The sequence below is a fragment of the Spinacia oleracea genome, chromosome 6 (assembly GCF_020520425.1).
Source record: "Spinacia oleracea cultivar Varoflay chromosome 6, BTI_SOV_V1, whole genome shotgun sequence".
Lineage (NCBI taxonomy): Eukaryota > Viridiplantae > Streptophyta > Magnoliopsida > Caryophyllales > Amaranthaceae > Spinacia > Spinacia oleracea.
Window position 1 is genome coordinate 15955781 of NC_079492.1, and position 16645 is coordinate 15972425.

The 16645-nt window shown below is 40.2% G+C and overlaps 1 long non-coding RNA gene across 1 annotated transcript; it reads right to left on the reverse strand.

The window, feature by feature from the left end:
* Positions 1 to 1772: 1772 nt before the first annotated feature.
* Positions 1773 to 5595, reverse strand: LOC130462839 (uncharacterized). The gene is made up of 2 exons (XR_008923663.1): positions 4990 to 5595; positions 1773 to 1947 (listed from the first exon to the last, which is right to left on the reverse strand). It is a non-coding gene; the product is annotated as an uncharacterized lncRNA (long non-coding RNA).
* Positions 5596 to 16645: the final 11050 nt, after the last annotated feature.

A 16645-nucleotide genomic window follows, 5' to 3' on the forward strand; every position in this document is an offset into this window, starting at 1 on the left:
TTCATCCACATTTCTGTATCCATTACCATTTTCATCGGCTAAATCTTCACCACTTTCATCGGCTAAATCATCACCACTTTCATCAACACCTTCACCACTTTCATCGGCTAAATCATCCCCACTTTCATCAACACCTTCATCACTAGATATATCACATTGTTCACCCAACACTTGGAATGTCATTTCATCCAGTTCACTATCATCAGCCTTGGGGAACATGGAAGTTTAAGTTACCAACAGCACATCAAAATAATCTAATACCAAATTCACATTGTTCACCCAATACAAACACTATACCAAATTGCAATATTCATAAAATTGATATGATTAAACAATACCAAATAAGTTAGATCATATTAATTTTCCTATACCAACTTACACTTTTTAATCAAGTTTGGTTTTACTTGGTACAAACACTGAAAATAATTTCCATCAAATTTAGAGCGTATAAATGTCATCATTATTATATATTAGTTATCAATTCATTTACTCGTACACCAACGAAATGATTTTAATTAATGTTTCAACTATGTATGTACCAATTATCCCTAATAATACACATTTACAGTTGCCCCAAACCCTAAACCCTATTATTGATTAGTAATAACAATAATTAACAAGAAAGAACTGATGTAATATCTGTTGTGTATGGAAACATAAATATAATTAATTTGTTCATCCATACCTGATTATCTAGCTGTAATCTTCTCCTTCCGCCGCCCACAGCGTCTTTCGCCATTGATAACACAGAGTTCACTCACAGAACAGTTATCGATAGATTTATTGAATTCGAGGAGACTAAATCAAGAGTTCCTCCATCGATTGTTTTGGGATTTTTTTGTGACAAACCCTCATCACGAATCTAAGGGAATTTGAGAAATTTGAGTTCCAGAAATGGTTGATTGTATCAGATTGATGAACAAGAAGAATATGTGGATTACAATTCACCTTGTTTTTGCCGCCAAACAATTGGACTGGAATTTTGGCGCTTTGGACGAAATTTTACTTCTCTCACTAACTTTGAGTTAGCGCCAGGTAATATCATGGTTTCCTTTTTTTTTCTGTTGTTTTTGCCCCACTTTAAAGTTTATTATTATTATATTCTTGGTATAGTTTTTAAAGCCTCTAGTAGGTATAGTCCAAGACTTTCTCGGTGTTCTACTTCTACGCGTTGTTGGCTGTGTTAGGAAACGGAGAAAAGAAATGCAGAAGATCCTAACACGTGTTTTTTTACATCTTTCGAGATTAGAGATTATAAGCTCATTGTCGTTTTTTTTTTTACTAATTCCTTGAGAAACTTGTTGTACTCCCTCTGTATTTATTTAAGAGATGCACTTGATCGGACACGGGTATTCAGAAGAAAAGTTGAATGCAATAAAGTAATAAAACAAGTGGAGTTGGTTAGATATTTTAATAAGTAAAACAAGTGGGAACCATGTCATTTTAAGGAGTGAGGGTGGGACCGTGAGAGTGGGGTATAGATAGATTATTTAATTAGATGATGGGGTTGATAAGTTACTAAAAATGACAAGTGTATCTTTTAAATAAATATGGCCGGAAAAAGCAAATATATCCCTTAAATAAATACAAAGAAGTATTTTTTTTCCAGTCTTTCATTTGTAATTTTCTTGTATATCGTGGTTCAAACTATTAGTCTTTTTTATTTTACTAGTTGTTGGAACGTGTGCTAACGCGCACGTTCCCCCAAGATATAAATAACTATCTCCCGGAACACTATACAAATCATAAGTCTAATTACTCTATAGAAATGGTTGAAAGCATGAAAACAAACATAGTTGATTCCTTGATGTAGGTTACATATATAGAAATCATGGCTAAGCATAAAAAAATACATGACTAAGTTTAGAGAAATTAAACACGAGCGGCCTAATAGCATAAAGAACAGCCGTGATAGTTCCTCGCCCAACTTTGTGGCAACTTACAACTCTGCAAGAAAAGATACATGATTACTTGGTTGACCAATGATGAAGCAAGAAAGCAAGAAACTTGTCCGTCCTGCGGTTATTGATTATACATAGACTATTCAATCACCTGATATAAGGCCTTATTTTTTTCGTAGGTTTCCTACAAGAATTGAAATAATTATCACCAACACAAAAAAAAAATATTAAACCAACTTGCATAACAAATAAGGAACTTTTGCTATATTTGTAGTTCTAATTTCTATCTTACTTCGTACAATTGCTCATTTCTACTTTGATTCAATATTAGTATTACTGATTCAATATTCCATCGTTCTTAACTATTAAGTCAAGACATTATTTGTAGCCTAAAATGGCATTTTCGCTCCCAACTTTGAACTAGATAACCTAAGCCACCATATGAAACCTTTTACATGTTTAATCTTAGTTTTAACATTGTAAGACACATTCAAATGTATTTATTCACATTTAATGCTTATTGGGTCGTTATAGGTCCTATTTTGCTTAAAATGGCATTTTCTCACCCAACTTTGAGCTAAGGAACCAAAGTTATCATTTTAAACCGTTCACATGTTTTCTGTGGCACATTCAAGGTTTCTAAGACTCATTCGAATGTACTTATGCACATTTAACGCTCATTTGGTCGATATAGGTCATATTTAAGCTAAACTAAGGCATTTTCGCTCCAATTTTTTAACTAAATGACCTAAGGGCTGATTTTAAACTCATTACATATTTTATAAGCCTAGTGTTAACTTTCTAAGACATATTCAAATGAATTTATTCACATTTAATGCTTATTGGGTCGTTATAGGTCATATTTTGCCTAAAATGCATTTTCTCGCCCAACTTTGAGCTAAGGAACCAAACTTATCATTTTAAACCGTTTACATATTTTATGTGTCACATTCAAGGTTTCTAAGACACATTCTAATGTATTTATGCACATTTTAGGCTCATTTAGTCGATATAAGTCATATTTAGGCTAAACTAAGGCATTTTCGCTCCCATTTTTTTAACTAAATGACCTAGGGGATGATTATAAACTTATTACATGTTTTATAAGCCTAGTGTTAACTTTCTAAGACATATTCAAATGTATTTATTCACATTTAATGATTATTGGGTCGTTATAGGTCCTATTTTGCCTAAAATGACATTTTCTCGTCTTTGAGCTTATGAACCAAACTTATCATTTTAAACCGTTTACCTGTTTTATGTGTCACATTCAAGGTTTCTAAGACTCATTCTAATGTATTTATGCACATTTTAGGCTCATTTGGTCGATATATGTTATATTTAGGTTAAACTAAGGCATTTTCGGTCCCATTTTTTAACTAAATGACCTAAGGGGATGATTTTAAACTTATTACATATTTTATAAGCCTAGTATTAACTTTCTAAGATATATTCAAATGTATTTATTCACATTTAATGCTTATTGGGTCGTTATAGGTCCTATTTTGCCTAAAATGGCTTTTTCTCGCCCAACTTTGAGCTAAGGAACCTAACTTATCATTTTAAACCGTTTACATGTTTTATGTGGCACATTCAAGGTTTCTAAGACTCATTCTAATATATTTATGCATATTTTAGGCTCACTTGGTCGATATAGGTCATATTTAAGCTAAACTAAGGCATTTTCGCTCCCATTTTTTAACAAAATGACCTAAGGATTGATTTTAAACTTATTACATGTTTTATAAGCCTAGTGTTAACTTTCTAAGACATATTCAAATGTATTTATTCACATTTAATGCTTATTGGGTCGTTGTAGGTCCTATTTTGCCTAAAATGGCATTTTCTCGCCCAACTTTTAGCTAAGGAACCAAACTTATCATTTTAAACCGTTTACATGTTTTATGTGTCACATTCAAGGTTTCTAAGAATCATTCTAATGCATTTATGCACATTTTAGGCTCATTTGATCGATATAGGTCATATTTAAGCTAAACTAAGGCATTTTCGGTCCCATTTTTTAAATAAATGACTTAGGGGCTGATTTTAAACTTATTACATGCTTTATAAGCCTAGTGTTAACTTTCTAAGACATATTCAAATGTATTTATTTACATTTAAGGCTTATTTGATCGTTATAGGTCATATTTTACCTAAAATGTCATTTTCTCACCCAACTTTGAGCTAAGGAACCTAACATATCATTTTAGACCGTTTACATGTTTCATGTGGCACATTCAAGGTTTCTAAGACTCATTTGAATATATTTATGCATATTTTAGGCTTATTTAGTCGATATAGGTTATATTTAAGCTAACTAAGGCATTTCCGCTCCCATATTATAACTAAAGGACCTAATGGCTGATTTCAAACTTATTACATGTTTTATAAGATTTGTTTTAACTTCTAAGACACATTCAAATGTATTTATTAAAATTTAAGGCTTATTTGGTCGTTATAGGTCCTATTTTTCCTAAAATGGCATTTTCTCGCCCAACTTTGAGCTAAGGAACCTAACTTATCATTTTAAACCGTTTACATGTTTTATGTGGCACATTCAAGGTTTCTAAGCCTCATTCTAATCTATTTATACACATTTAAGGCTCATTTGGTCGATATAGGTCATATTTATGCTAAACTAAGGCATTTTCGCTCCCATTTTTTAACTAAATGACCTAGGGGCTGATTTTAAACTTATTACATGTTTTATAAGCCCAATGTTAACTTTCTAAGACATATTCGAATGTATTTATTCACATATAATGCTTATTGGATCGTTATAGGTCATATTTTCCCTAAAATGACATTTCCTCGCCCAACTTTGAGCTAAGGAACCTAACTTATCATTTTAATCCGTTTACATGTTTTATGTGGCACATTAAAGGTTTCTAAGACTCATTCTAATCTATTTATGCACATTTTAGGCTCATTTGGTCGATATAGGTCATATTAAGGCCAAACTAAGGCATTTTCGCTCCCGTTTTTTAACTAAATGACCTAAGGGCTGAAAACTTAATGATTCAAGATGGAGAACACAAATATTGTAAAAGTACCGCAAATCTTACAAGGAAAACAAGTATGTCATTACCTTTTCTGGATCGCCACCTTTATGAGGGTGATACTTTATGGTAGCTTTTCTGTAATGCCTTCTTGAGTTCATATGGAGTGGCATTTTTGGGACACCAAGAGTTTCGTAATATTTGGTGCTATATAACTTTTCTTCAGAGCACGCCCAAACATGGTTATAACCTGAAAATATATGTCCGAGGTCTGCAAGTCATAACCTGAAAAGGGTAGCAGCAAATATGTAACTTGTAAGAGGGCAGTTCTAGAAATTAGGTAGCACCCATTTGCATTCTTAAACACCTAAAGCTATGAAATGAGACTTGAACAGTTGGACACACCCCAATTCAGAATTGACCCGACATAACTCAACCCGTACACCACATTTGACGGCTCCAGAAATACATGATTAATTTCTTTTAAATCCTTTTTTTTCCCTTTTTATCGCACTTCTACCAAAATACTACAAGAGCAAAACCTAAAAGCAAAAATAATGACAGCACCAATGACAGCACCAGAATGAAAATGAGAAGACAATAGACAGAACATTGGACAAGTATATCTAGCAACAGAAGCAATCTCCAAAATACCCAAAATCAGTTGATTAATTATGACCTGACTTGACAAATTAATTATGACCTGGTTAGACAAATTTTGGAACACAGAGATCTATGTGATTAAACATTTCATCCCTCTCTCACTCAGTATACACCCTTACAAAATGTCTACATGAAAAAACCCTAGCTGCAACAACATGCAAAAAAAAAAAAAAACTGAATGGTAATGAGTCACATTAAGCAATGAACCCGTACAACTTGCAACAACAACAATCATCGAAATAGCATACATGTAAAAGATGAGCTAGAATGCTCCACGTTACGAACAGTAAAGGGAGAGGAATTAATTTCGAATTGAAGGTATTTATCATTGAAATAAAAACATGAGTACCATACTGTAGACACCTACTTTTGTCCCCATTTCCGAAAGGGAAGGTTCGATGATGAAAACGTAAATCTCCACTTGACAACGCATCTCCTATAAAATAACGAATCTCAATTCCCCTTTTCATTTCACACAAAACCTGCTATTTATAGAAACCTGCTATTTATGGGAACCTGCTAAAAAAGTAACTGCCGTAATAGTAGTTGTTAAAAGTGGCAAATCATAAAAGATAGAAACCTGTCAGAATTAGGTGTTGCACTCCAATATAAATCCTAAATGAGATAGAAATTGCGAGAGAATCCTATTCCTAATATGATTCGAAAGTAAGAGTCACGTATTAATTAAAATCTTAACGAGCCTAGAGTTCGTAACGGGCCCAGACGCATCCCGTCACAAGGTTAATACGCACTAAAAGACTCAATTAAATCTCAAATACTCCGGATTCTAGGAATCCGAATCTGACTAAGAAAAACAGCACAGATCCTATTTTCAACGCCTGGCTCTCGGCGCCGAAATCTTCGACGCCCAGGCCTGGGCGCTGAAAATACCTGGTACGTGTTTTTTCCTAATTCCTCATGGATTAGAGTTCTACAATTCTATCTTTCCACGAACTCTTTTCTATAAATAGGGCCTTAAGTTCGACGTGAAAAGAACAACAACACACAATTATTATTCTGAGTATTGACTCTAAACCCCTAAGCCTAAGCCTCACGCTGCAAAACTGATCACGCGTTCTGTCGCAATCGATCCATAAATTGAACAGAACGTATCTCGTCCCATAATTTGAGATTCGTTAAATAAAAGGAGAAATAGCAAAGTCAAAGTGGTTAGTTTTCTGAGAACCGTGACGCACCTCTCAAGGGTGCGTCGTAATGTGTCCCTTTTCCATGGTTTAATTGCTTTCCTCGCCCTTTTATGAACTGTTAAACTAACTAAATCTGATTGTTCGATCACGCTGAATAAATATGATATTTTTGGGAAATTGGATTATCATGCTAGGTCCCTTAAAACAATCTAAATCAGATAATCGCGCTCGATCTAGTACTATATGTTGCATATTGTTAAAATCAACTCAGATTAGTTTAATAGTTAACGTATGTCCCTTCAATTATTTATGCTGAGCTAGTAAGGATATCCTGCCTCTGGAGTTATCGAAGAGCGAATACTCCTCTCGGTAGTTACAGTCCCCCGAACCCTCAATCTCTACCCTGCGGGTGTACGTTGAGAGATCCCCACCACCAGGGATCACAAGGGAACCTACGGCCATCGTGGTCAAACATAATTGCACTCCCTTTATGTCACGATAACCGGGTTTTGTCAGTTTTTCTCATTGTCGTTAAAAACTGAATGACGACTCCTATATTACTAGTCAATTAGGTGTAAACTCACAGGAAATCCAATTACACTTGATTTGACAAAAAGAAGCGTCACACCCACGAGGGACGAGGTCACGCATTAGCCTCGTGCTTTTTCGACCTCCTCACAGTGGCGACTCCACTGGGGATAGTGAAGGAAATACTCGTGCTTGTAGGTAATCAAAATAGCCGAAGGGTGAAACGATCCTACCCCGCGTTTATTTCCCCATCAAGTTGGGACGACCTGAAAATCAGCATATTAATGTGAACGGGCAGAACCGCATAACGAATCTTGGCTCCCTTGGTATTTCACCTCGGAAGTTGGGACTAAGGATACCCATCGCCAACAGGGGGGTGCATACGCTTCGAATGTTGTCCACTCGGCACTTTCGCTAGTAGTACACCCGTCCCAAACCCAATCGCTCGCCCACTAGGTCCCTCTCGCCTACATGCCCCCTTGGCTTGCACTTGCGGGTTGGCCTTCTGGGACGAAATTCGTCTGTTGAAGACACTACCTCGACCGGGGCATGTGTTGGATCTGCGATAGAAGCGGTACCAAGCCAGGCGCAAATAACTACCCATAGAAGCCTATCATAAACTACATGACATATTATTATTGCCTCATGATGGAATGTTAGTTATGTGTAGCGAAATATATGATTGTGTGTGACAAACTATCCTAGAAAAACCAACGACCTTAAAAATTGCCCAAACATTCATAAACCAATTTGCCAAAGAGTTATACCGAAATACGTGTTCCGCAAACCCGAACGATCGCCACAAAAATAAGCGATGCTCGGGATGGCCTGTAACGAATCCCACAAACGCTGCACAACGCGTAAAGGACGTTATTAGGCAAGCACGCAAAAATCGAAGTCGCATAAACAAAAGTAGACGCAAACAGAAAACGAGAACCAGCCAGGGACGCATTTTCAACGCCCCTGGCTGGGCGCCATAATTTCTCACGCCCTACGCTGGGCGCTGAAGTTGCTGCTTGGCCTTCTGGTCAGGCGCAGCAGCCTCGGTGCCCGCGCAAAAGGAAAATACGTAGCACAAAAAAACGTTCGTAAAAAGAATTGCTACGAGGGCGTAAGAAAAGCACTCGATTCTAAAAGCGACTCATAAAAAAAAATAACTCTTTGCGTCGTTGTTAGGCCTCCTACGACGATAATGCTCGGCACCAAAACCGAACATGCTAATAATTATGAATGTCACACGGGCAAGTGTTTCGAAAATCCAAAGAATGACCAAAAGAAAGAACTAAAAAGTGTACCAACAAAAGAAAGAGTGAAAAACCAATAGAGAGAGTCGAAGTCTAGACTAAGTAATACTTGAAACTTTGGGACCTAAACTTTAGCTTATCTTATGCATAGGACTGGTCCTGCCACTTGGTGCCGATCAGGAAATCAACGGTTAGTGCGCCTCGAAGATACATCGCCAACACCAGGTTTAGTGACTCCAAGCTCCGTCCGTCATCCCTCATTTCAAGGATCTCCGCTTCCCCAACCTCGATTCGCACCCTCAAACATGTCCATCGAAGAATTGCAAGAGCAGATGGCTCAAATGACCCAACTGAAAATGGAAAACGAAGCCTTAGCGGCTGCGCAAGCCAAAAACGACCTCGATAACGAGAAGAGGATTGAAAAAATGGTCCTACAGCAAACCATGGGGAGCAAGTACTTCTCCCTCGATCCTGAACCTTTTCTTGGCAAACTACCAGAAAAGTTTAGTTCATCTGACTTACCAAAGTTTAAAGCCACGGATAATCCCCGTGATCATCTATTGAGCTTTGTGAATGCCATGAACTTGAAAGGCGTGGACAAGTCCATGTATTTACCTGCCTTTCCTTTGTCCCTGGAACCTGTGCCGCTCAAATTGTACTATCACCAGGACCCTAAGCTCTTCCCCACTTGGGAAGACTTTGTCAATGTCTTCATCAAGCAATACTCGTCGAACATGGATTTTCAAGTCACCATGCGCGAGCTGGAAGTTCTCTTCCAAAAGAAAAATGAGAGTTTCACAACCTACTTTGCTAGATGGAGGGATCAGACGGCCCAGCTAATCAATAGGCCTCCCGAAACAGAATTGGTCCAAAAATTTATTGACAACCTGGACCCGGCCTACAGACAGCACCTTAGGTACCTGGGACTTGACACTTTCAAAAGAGTTTATGATGTGGGAATAAAGATCGAGGATGATCTCGCAAAAACAATACAAAGTAAACCCGCATACAAAAGCAATACCTACAACAGGGGCAACACATCCCAAGCCCAAGAAGTCCATGCCGTAGAGGAGACCCCCGCCCGAAGAAGCCCTGGAAGATGGGTCCGAGACCGAAAGTTTACCCCACTCGGGTCAACTTTGGTACAAGCCTTTGAAAGACTAACCAATCAAGGAAAGTTGAGACCTATAGGCCCCACCCGTGACCCTCCTGTCAAGGGAAAATATTGGGTCAAAGGTACTTACTGCAAATTCCATCAAGGAAATGGGCATGACACTGAAAACTGCTGGAATCTAAAACATACGATCCAGGACATGATAGAGGATGAAGTAATACCTCTCCCTAACGTTGGCAAACCCAACAACAACAAAAGCCCACTCGGCTCTTGTCACGTCTCTCTCGACCAACCAGAAAATGAGAACTTCGACCCTACGGTGTATATTACACCTCAAGGTGCACCACTCGCTGTGGTCCCTATGGATCGAATCGAGAGGGAAGTGTGCGGTGTGTGGGATGATGATGCTGAAGATATCTACCTATCTCAAGTATCGGGCCAGGACCTCTTTACTGAAACTTGGTCCGGGTATGCTCTCATTGACACCACCCCTCAGGAACCCGAAGTCGACAATCTCACCCGATCCGGAAGAATATACCAACCGGATATTCGCCCACCTCCTATGGACGATATCCCAGTTAGGCAAACTCCTGAGAATGGACGGCACACCACCGTCGCGGAAGTCATTGAAAATCCTCTCTTGAAACAACTAAAAAGAACTAAAGCCGAAATTACCATCTGGGATCTCATGTGTACTTCAAAGGAACATCGCGAAAAGCTTATTCGCTCACTCGACCTCATCTCAGTACCTACAGATATCACACCTGACTTATTGGTTAGCCATGTCACGAGAGATGTCGGAGAAAAGGCCATAGTTTTCACTGACAAAGACTTGCCCAAAGAGGGGGGTGCTCACAATAAAGCCCTTTATCTAGTGGTTGGATGCAAAGGACAAAACATCCCCCTAGCGCTCGTAGATAACGGTTCGGCGGTTAATGTTTGCCCATTACGAACCGCCCATTGCTTGGGGCTAGGAAACGATGACTTCCAAACCTCCACGCAAGGGGTACGAGCTTATGATAACTCCCGAAGGCCTGTGTTGGGAAAAATCAACCTTACCATACAAACCGGGCCTGTGGCACGCACCACGGAGTTTCAAATAATTGACATCAAGCCCACTTTCAACCTCCTCTTGGGGCGACCTTGGCTCCATGACTTAGGAGGTGTGGCTTCTACCTTGCACCAAATGGTTAAACTTAACCATAACGGGGTAATACTAGAAATCCGCGCCCCTCCTCTCGACGTCAGTTGTACTATGGTTGGAACGGCCGAAACTGCAGACGACCTTTACGGGTTTCAAATGGAAGAAACAATCCAGTTCATCGAAGATTATGATCCAGCATTCCTAGACCCGCACGCATCCCGAGTCATCCCTAGAATGCTGTTAGCTCAAGGTTATTTCCCTGGAACCCCATTGGGCATAAGGAAGAAGGAATGCACATTCCATCCTTTACCCAACAAATCTACTCCCTTTGGCTTAGGCTATGAACCAACGAAGGAAGATATTGCTGACCGCCTGTCTAGGCTACGCCTTAACAAGGCCAAACAAACCACCCTCCTTCCCCCATATTAAAGAACCCTTAACGGGATGTTCGTTCGGGAAGGAGAAGGACACCCATGTTGTGATTTCCCTGAACCCTTCGTTCAGGATGGCTTGCTAAAACCAGGATTTGAAATCTTCCATGACTTCCACACCTTGGATGAGGCACCCCACCTCACCAAGAATAAACAGCTGAAATATTGGACGACCAGGCTCTGTGGACATTGTTTAACGAATCGAGGCCTATGGAGGACGAGACTGTGACGACTACCCTGGCTTTACAAGATGAAGGTTTCGATCCAACCCGGTTAATCGCTCCTGCATCAACACTAGAAGAGATCGAGAACGGATGGGTGAAGACATATCAGTGGGTCAATGCAAAAGGAATAGAATTCAAGATGAGTACCGGTGAAGGACCAAAGTTTTACGAGACTAAACCCAAGGCTTGAGCCACATAGAGCACCGTAGTAAAAAGCGCCTAGTAGTCCTTTAGATTGGTAGAAAAATAATAAAGACTTTAGATGGTCCTAAGACCCCTTAGAATATAGGTCAAGTTTGTTTCAGTGTGTTTTCCTTACTTTCCAAATTAATAAAGGCGTAATATTTCTCCTAAAATTTTATTCTAACACTAAGTAAACACCAAATGTACTTGCAAAATACAAAAATAAAGAGGCGGCCCACTCTAGGCCCAACAAACGAAGCCCATTCGGTCTTGAAATAGTGCCATGGGAACCAGTTCCCGAAAACCCACGAAATAAACCACACCATCCCCATCATATCTCCAAAACATAAGGGTCTAACCCGTGCAACACAAAGAAACCAAAAGAAAAATCAAATCCAAACAACGCAAATGTTACCAAAAAAAAAAAACAGATTCATAAAACATAATTCCATCATACCCTTCACTAACAACGCGCACCTCAACCCACCTCAAAAGCCTACACAAAGATCTTCATATCTTCCACACCCTAACTCCATTTTCAAAGCCGTTTCGTGTCACGGATAGAAAAAATTAACCTGGACAAAAATGCATCTCACGCTAACAGTCAAAAAAGCCTCCGAAATAGCCTCAAAATTGATTTTAAATACGAGCAAAAATCAAAGCACTAAAACAAAAAAAAAGTGAAAAAAAGAAAATGCAAGAACACGTGAAGCAAAGCGTCAAAAACGACCGCCCAAATCATTTTCAGCGCCCAGGGCTGGGCGCCGAAATCTTTGACGCCCCAGCCTGGGCGTTGAAACTCTCTGCCTGCCTAAATTTTTTTAGAAGTGCTCGTCATTTTATCCGCACATAACGGAAAAATAACGAACACTTGGGGAGTACAGCACGTATCCAAATAGGCTCACCAAAAAATATAGCCATACAAAAAGTAGTCGAATTTCATTTTTTACGCGACTTACGGCAAAAAAAAAACGGCAGACGAAAATAATGATAATACTTCACTCATTTGACCAGTTAAGTAATATGTTACCACCTCAGGGCATATCTATTAAAATCTGGCATCCTAGAACTTATTCCAGCTAGAACTACGCGCGACCTGATTCTGACAAGATACGTAGGCAATCCTTACCAAGGATTCGGTCCTATAAAAAAAACAAACATACATAAAATTGTGCAAAAAGTGTTAGACATATAAAAATATAAAAAAGGAGGAGAAACAAAAAATTAAAATGAAAAAATAAAATACGCCTTTATTGAAAAATAATAAGAAGGAAAACAAAGTGCTAAGAAATGAAAAAACAAACACAACTGAAATAAATAAAGGGCACCTACACCCTAGCAAGAATTACACTACTCTAGTTCTTCCGGATCATCAAATAAAGTCTTGTAGAGGGCAATGTTCGCAGGATCCACCCCCACAGTCTTCTGCGCTGCCCCAATATCAATCTCCATAAGAACCGGCTCCTGGACACTAACTTCCAAAGATGCCAAGGCTTCAGAAACATTCTCAGTTATAGCCCGCTCAGCCTCAAGGGCACAGACAATGGTGGGAGAAGGATTATTATCATCAACTAGACTAGTCGCTGTTTCTACAGGCGGCTGAGCCTTCCTAACCCATACATTGTTCCGGCGACGATCTCCGCAAGAGCTTGCATTTCTTTTAACAACAGCAGGCCCCTTCATGTTAGGCATCTTTTTAGGACTGAAACTGGAATGGGGAGGAACTTCCTTTCGCTTTCGATCAGGACGAGCTTTCACAGTCTTAATGCCATGGGTACGAGGTTTGGCAGAATCAGGACCCTCATACTTAACACGAATGCGAGGTATCAAAAGCTCAGCCGACTCCCCATTTCGAGCCTGGTCCTCACAGCTTTATCATCGGAGCTCATCCACAACTTGTAGTTTTCAGAAAGACCCACAAAGCCATTTGCAGCTACGGCCCAACGCGGGAGACCATCATAATACTTAGCCCACGCTAGAACCCGTGCTTGTGAAAAGGCCGCTACTTTAGGTGGTACCTTATCAGAAAAGGGGATAGGCTGCCTTAAACCGTATTGACGCATGACTCGGTAAGGGAAAATATAAATGGGCCGAGATAGCCCCAACAAAGAAACATAAACCGATACATCAGAACCCCCCGTCATAGTAGTCAAACCCCACCATGGTACCACCCACTTAATAGAACAGATGCCATAAGTAAAAAAGGAGGCCCATTCGGCCTCGTCCTGGCCTTGGTGCAAATATTTTCGGTTACCCAAGGCTATAGGGCGATAATGTTTAGGATCGGCAGGAGCTTCCAAGAGCCTAAGCCGTTCCATGAGCCAAATCTGCAAAAAACGGGTACGATCAAAAAATAATAATAAAAAGAAAACGGTTCCTGGGGCGCAGTTTCAACACCCAGGACCAGGCGCCGAAAATTCCAGCGCCCAGCCCTGGGCGCTGAAACTCAGCCCCAAGGCAGGACGAATAAAAAATATATATGAGAAAAAAAACGTATACGTGCGCAAGAAAAATCGATTACCTGCAGTAATAGGGGGCTTCCCTTAAAATATTCAGATTTGGCGTCCTTCTTCAGCTCATCCGCACTCAGCAAAGTCTCGGCAACCACCAACGGCATAATAGAATAGCAACTTTCCATCTGGCTAATCAAGGGGATCAACCTTATGTCACCGAACTCACCATTGTTATGCGACAGCAAATAATGATTCAACAAGCAAAATATAAGGGCTCGAATATTCAATTTCTGTTCGGTCATATTCTTACTAGGCCTAAAGTGGTGTTTTACAAGTTTTGCCAAATTAACCTCATCACCTACAACAACTTCAGCAAGCATGTTAGCATCTAGTCCTGGGAAAGCCCCTATGGTTGTTTTACTCTCTTCAATAGTGCCAGGAGTGGCAGGGGTAGCATTAGTAGGATAACCAAGGATCGCAGCAAATTCATCTGGCAAAGGACATATTTCGTTGCCCCGAAAGACAAAAACATGATGATCGGAATCCCAAAAGCTTAGGGTTGCGTGCAGAAAATTATAGTCAATGTTAATTTGTTGTAAGCCTAAAAGTGCCTCTAAGTGGTATTCTTTCAACAAAGCCTTTTCTGTAGGATTAAGGGCCCGTAGCCAACGCCTAACAGTCCGTTGGAGTGAGAAAGTGGGAATCGACATGACGAAAGCAAGGAGTAATTAAAACACAGCAAAGAAAGAAGGAAATTGAGAGTGATGGAAAATAGGGACGTATCTAGCCCCTATATATAGCTGAACGCATCAAGTGACATCCTGATCCCATTCGGAAACGCGTTAAGAAATCCGAAAGTCAAAATTCGCCAGGAAAGGAGTTTTAGCGCCCGAAGCTGGGCGCCGAAATATTTAACGCCCAGCCTTGGGCGCCGAAAATGCAGCCCAAGGCCCAGATTTCACAAAACGCGGAACAGGAAAAGACTTAAAACCGCGTTGCTAGACACGAGGCCCTATTGCAATTAAGATCAAGCCCAAAAGCACCTTTAAGCTCCCAAATAGCAAAAATGAATGGTAAAACTTGGTCGAAACTTAGACTTGTCTCAAGAAACATATATGTACACTTTTCAAAACAAAAAAATATCAAGGTCATTCTTCGAAACACCAAAAAACGTTGTCAAGTCGTTGGTTTCTCAAATAAAAAATGTTTGTCTGTCAAAGGATTAAATCGGGCCAAGCTAAACCGAATGATATTAAACCTTGTCGCTCGAAGACTGAAGTCGCACCCCATGACTTCGCCAGAATAGCACACCACTATGAAAGGTCGCTCGCACATACGAGCTCGACCCCAAACATGATTAAAAGACGTTATGAAGTATGCGAAAAATGACCACCAAAGCCCGAGTGCTTGGGGGCTCGCGAAAAGTATACTCCAACAAAAAAAAAGCAAGCAATCGAAATCACATTCCCGGACTTCGCTATACGCCGTCCCATGTTTGGATGATCTCAAAAGAACAGGTTCGACCGCAGAAAAGGGTCGTCACGGACACTTGTACATGGTCCTCTGATCAAAGACCAAGTGGTGGCAAAAATCGAGCCATAAAGACTAGCTCAAAACCACGAAAGCAGACGGTCGCAAGACAAAGGTCCGTCTGAACCCGTTTGTCAACCCATGTTCAGGTTACAACTAAATTCGAGCATCCCTCGAAAGAATTCGCTCTTTCAAGAATGAATAAAAGAAATTCTCAAAAAAGAAGAAATCACAATGAACAAAAAATAGAGACTTGCCCACCTCAATCAGGCAAGATCGCGCCGCGAACCACGCAAGTTCCAAATTAAGGAAAAAACGAATTCAGGGATGTCCACCCTTAGCGGACAGGGTTCGTCCACCCTCAGCGGGCGGGGTCTGCGTCACTAGCCGCGCAGGTCCTCAGTTTTCGAAAAATAGAATCTTCAAAAACAAAATGAAACAGGCTCGCCATCTTCAGCCGGCGGGTTCTACGGTACAAACCACGTAGGTCCTCATTTTCCAAAAAATAAACACAAAATAAATTTCAAAATAGATTCGTCCACTTCTATCGGACGGGGTGTCCACCCTTAGCGGACAGGTTCGCCATCTTTAGCCGGCGGGGTCTACGTCACAAGCCGCGTAGGTCCTTATTTTCAAAATTTTAAAAATAGATTTGTCCACTTCTATCGGACGGGGTGTCCACCCTTAGCGGACAGGCTCGCCATCTTTAGCCGGCGGGGTCTGCGTCACTAACCGCGCAGGTCCTTAGTCGCTGCAGCGATAACTTTTTCTGGTTTTCCGTTTTTCCAAAAAAGAACGATGTGAGTAGCTTTCCCTTTTTCCAAAGATTGGTTTTCCGTTTTTTCCAAAAAAGAACGATGTGCTGGATTTTCCTTCGTTTTACGTCCCATAAAAACAAGGGGGTTTTCTCGTTTAGCTAGCCCTGAAAATGAGAATCTTTAAAAACATTTTTACCTCATGATTGGGCTCGGCCAGGCCCAATTACACTTTATAGCTTTGATTTCGAAATCATCTGTAGCTACTCCCAATGACAAAGTGAGGGAGTTTCTGCGCACCTTTAGATCCTTCCAATGACAAAGTGAG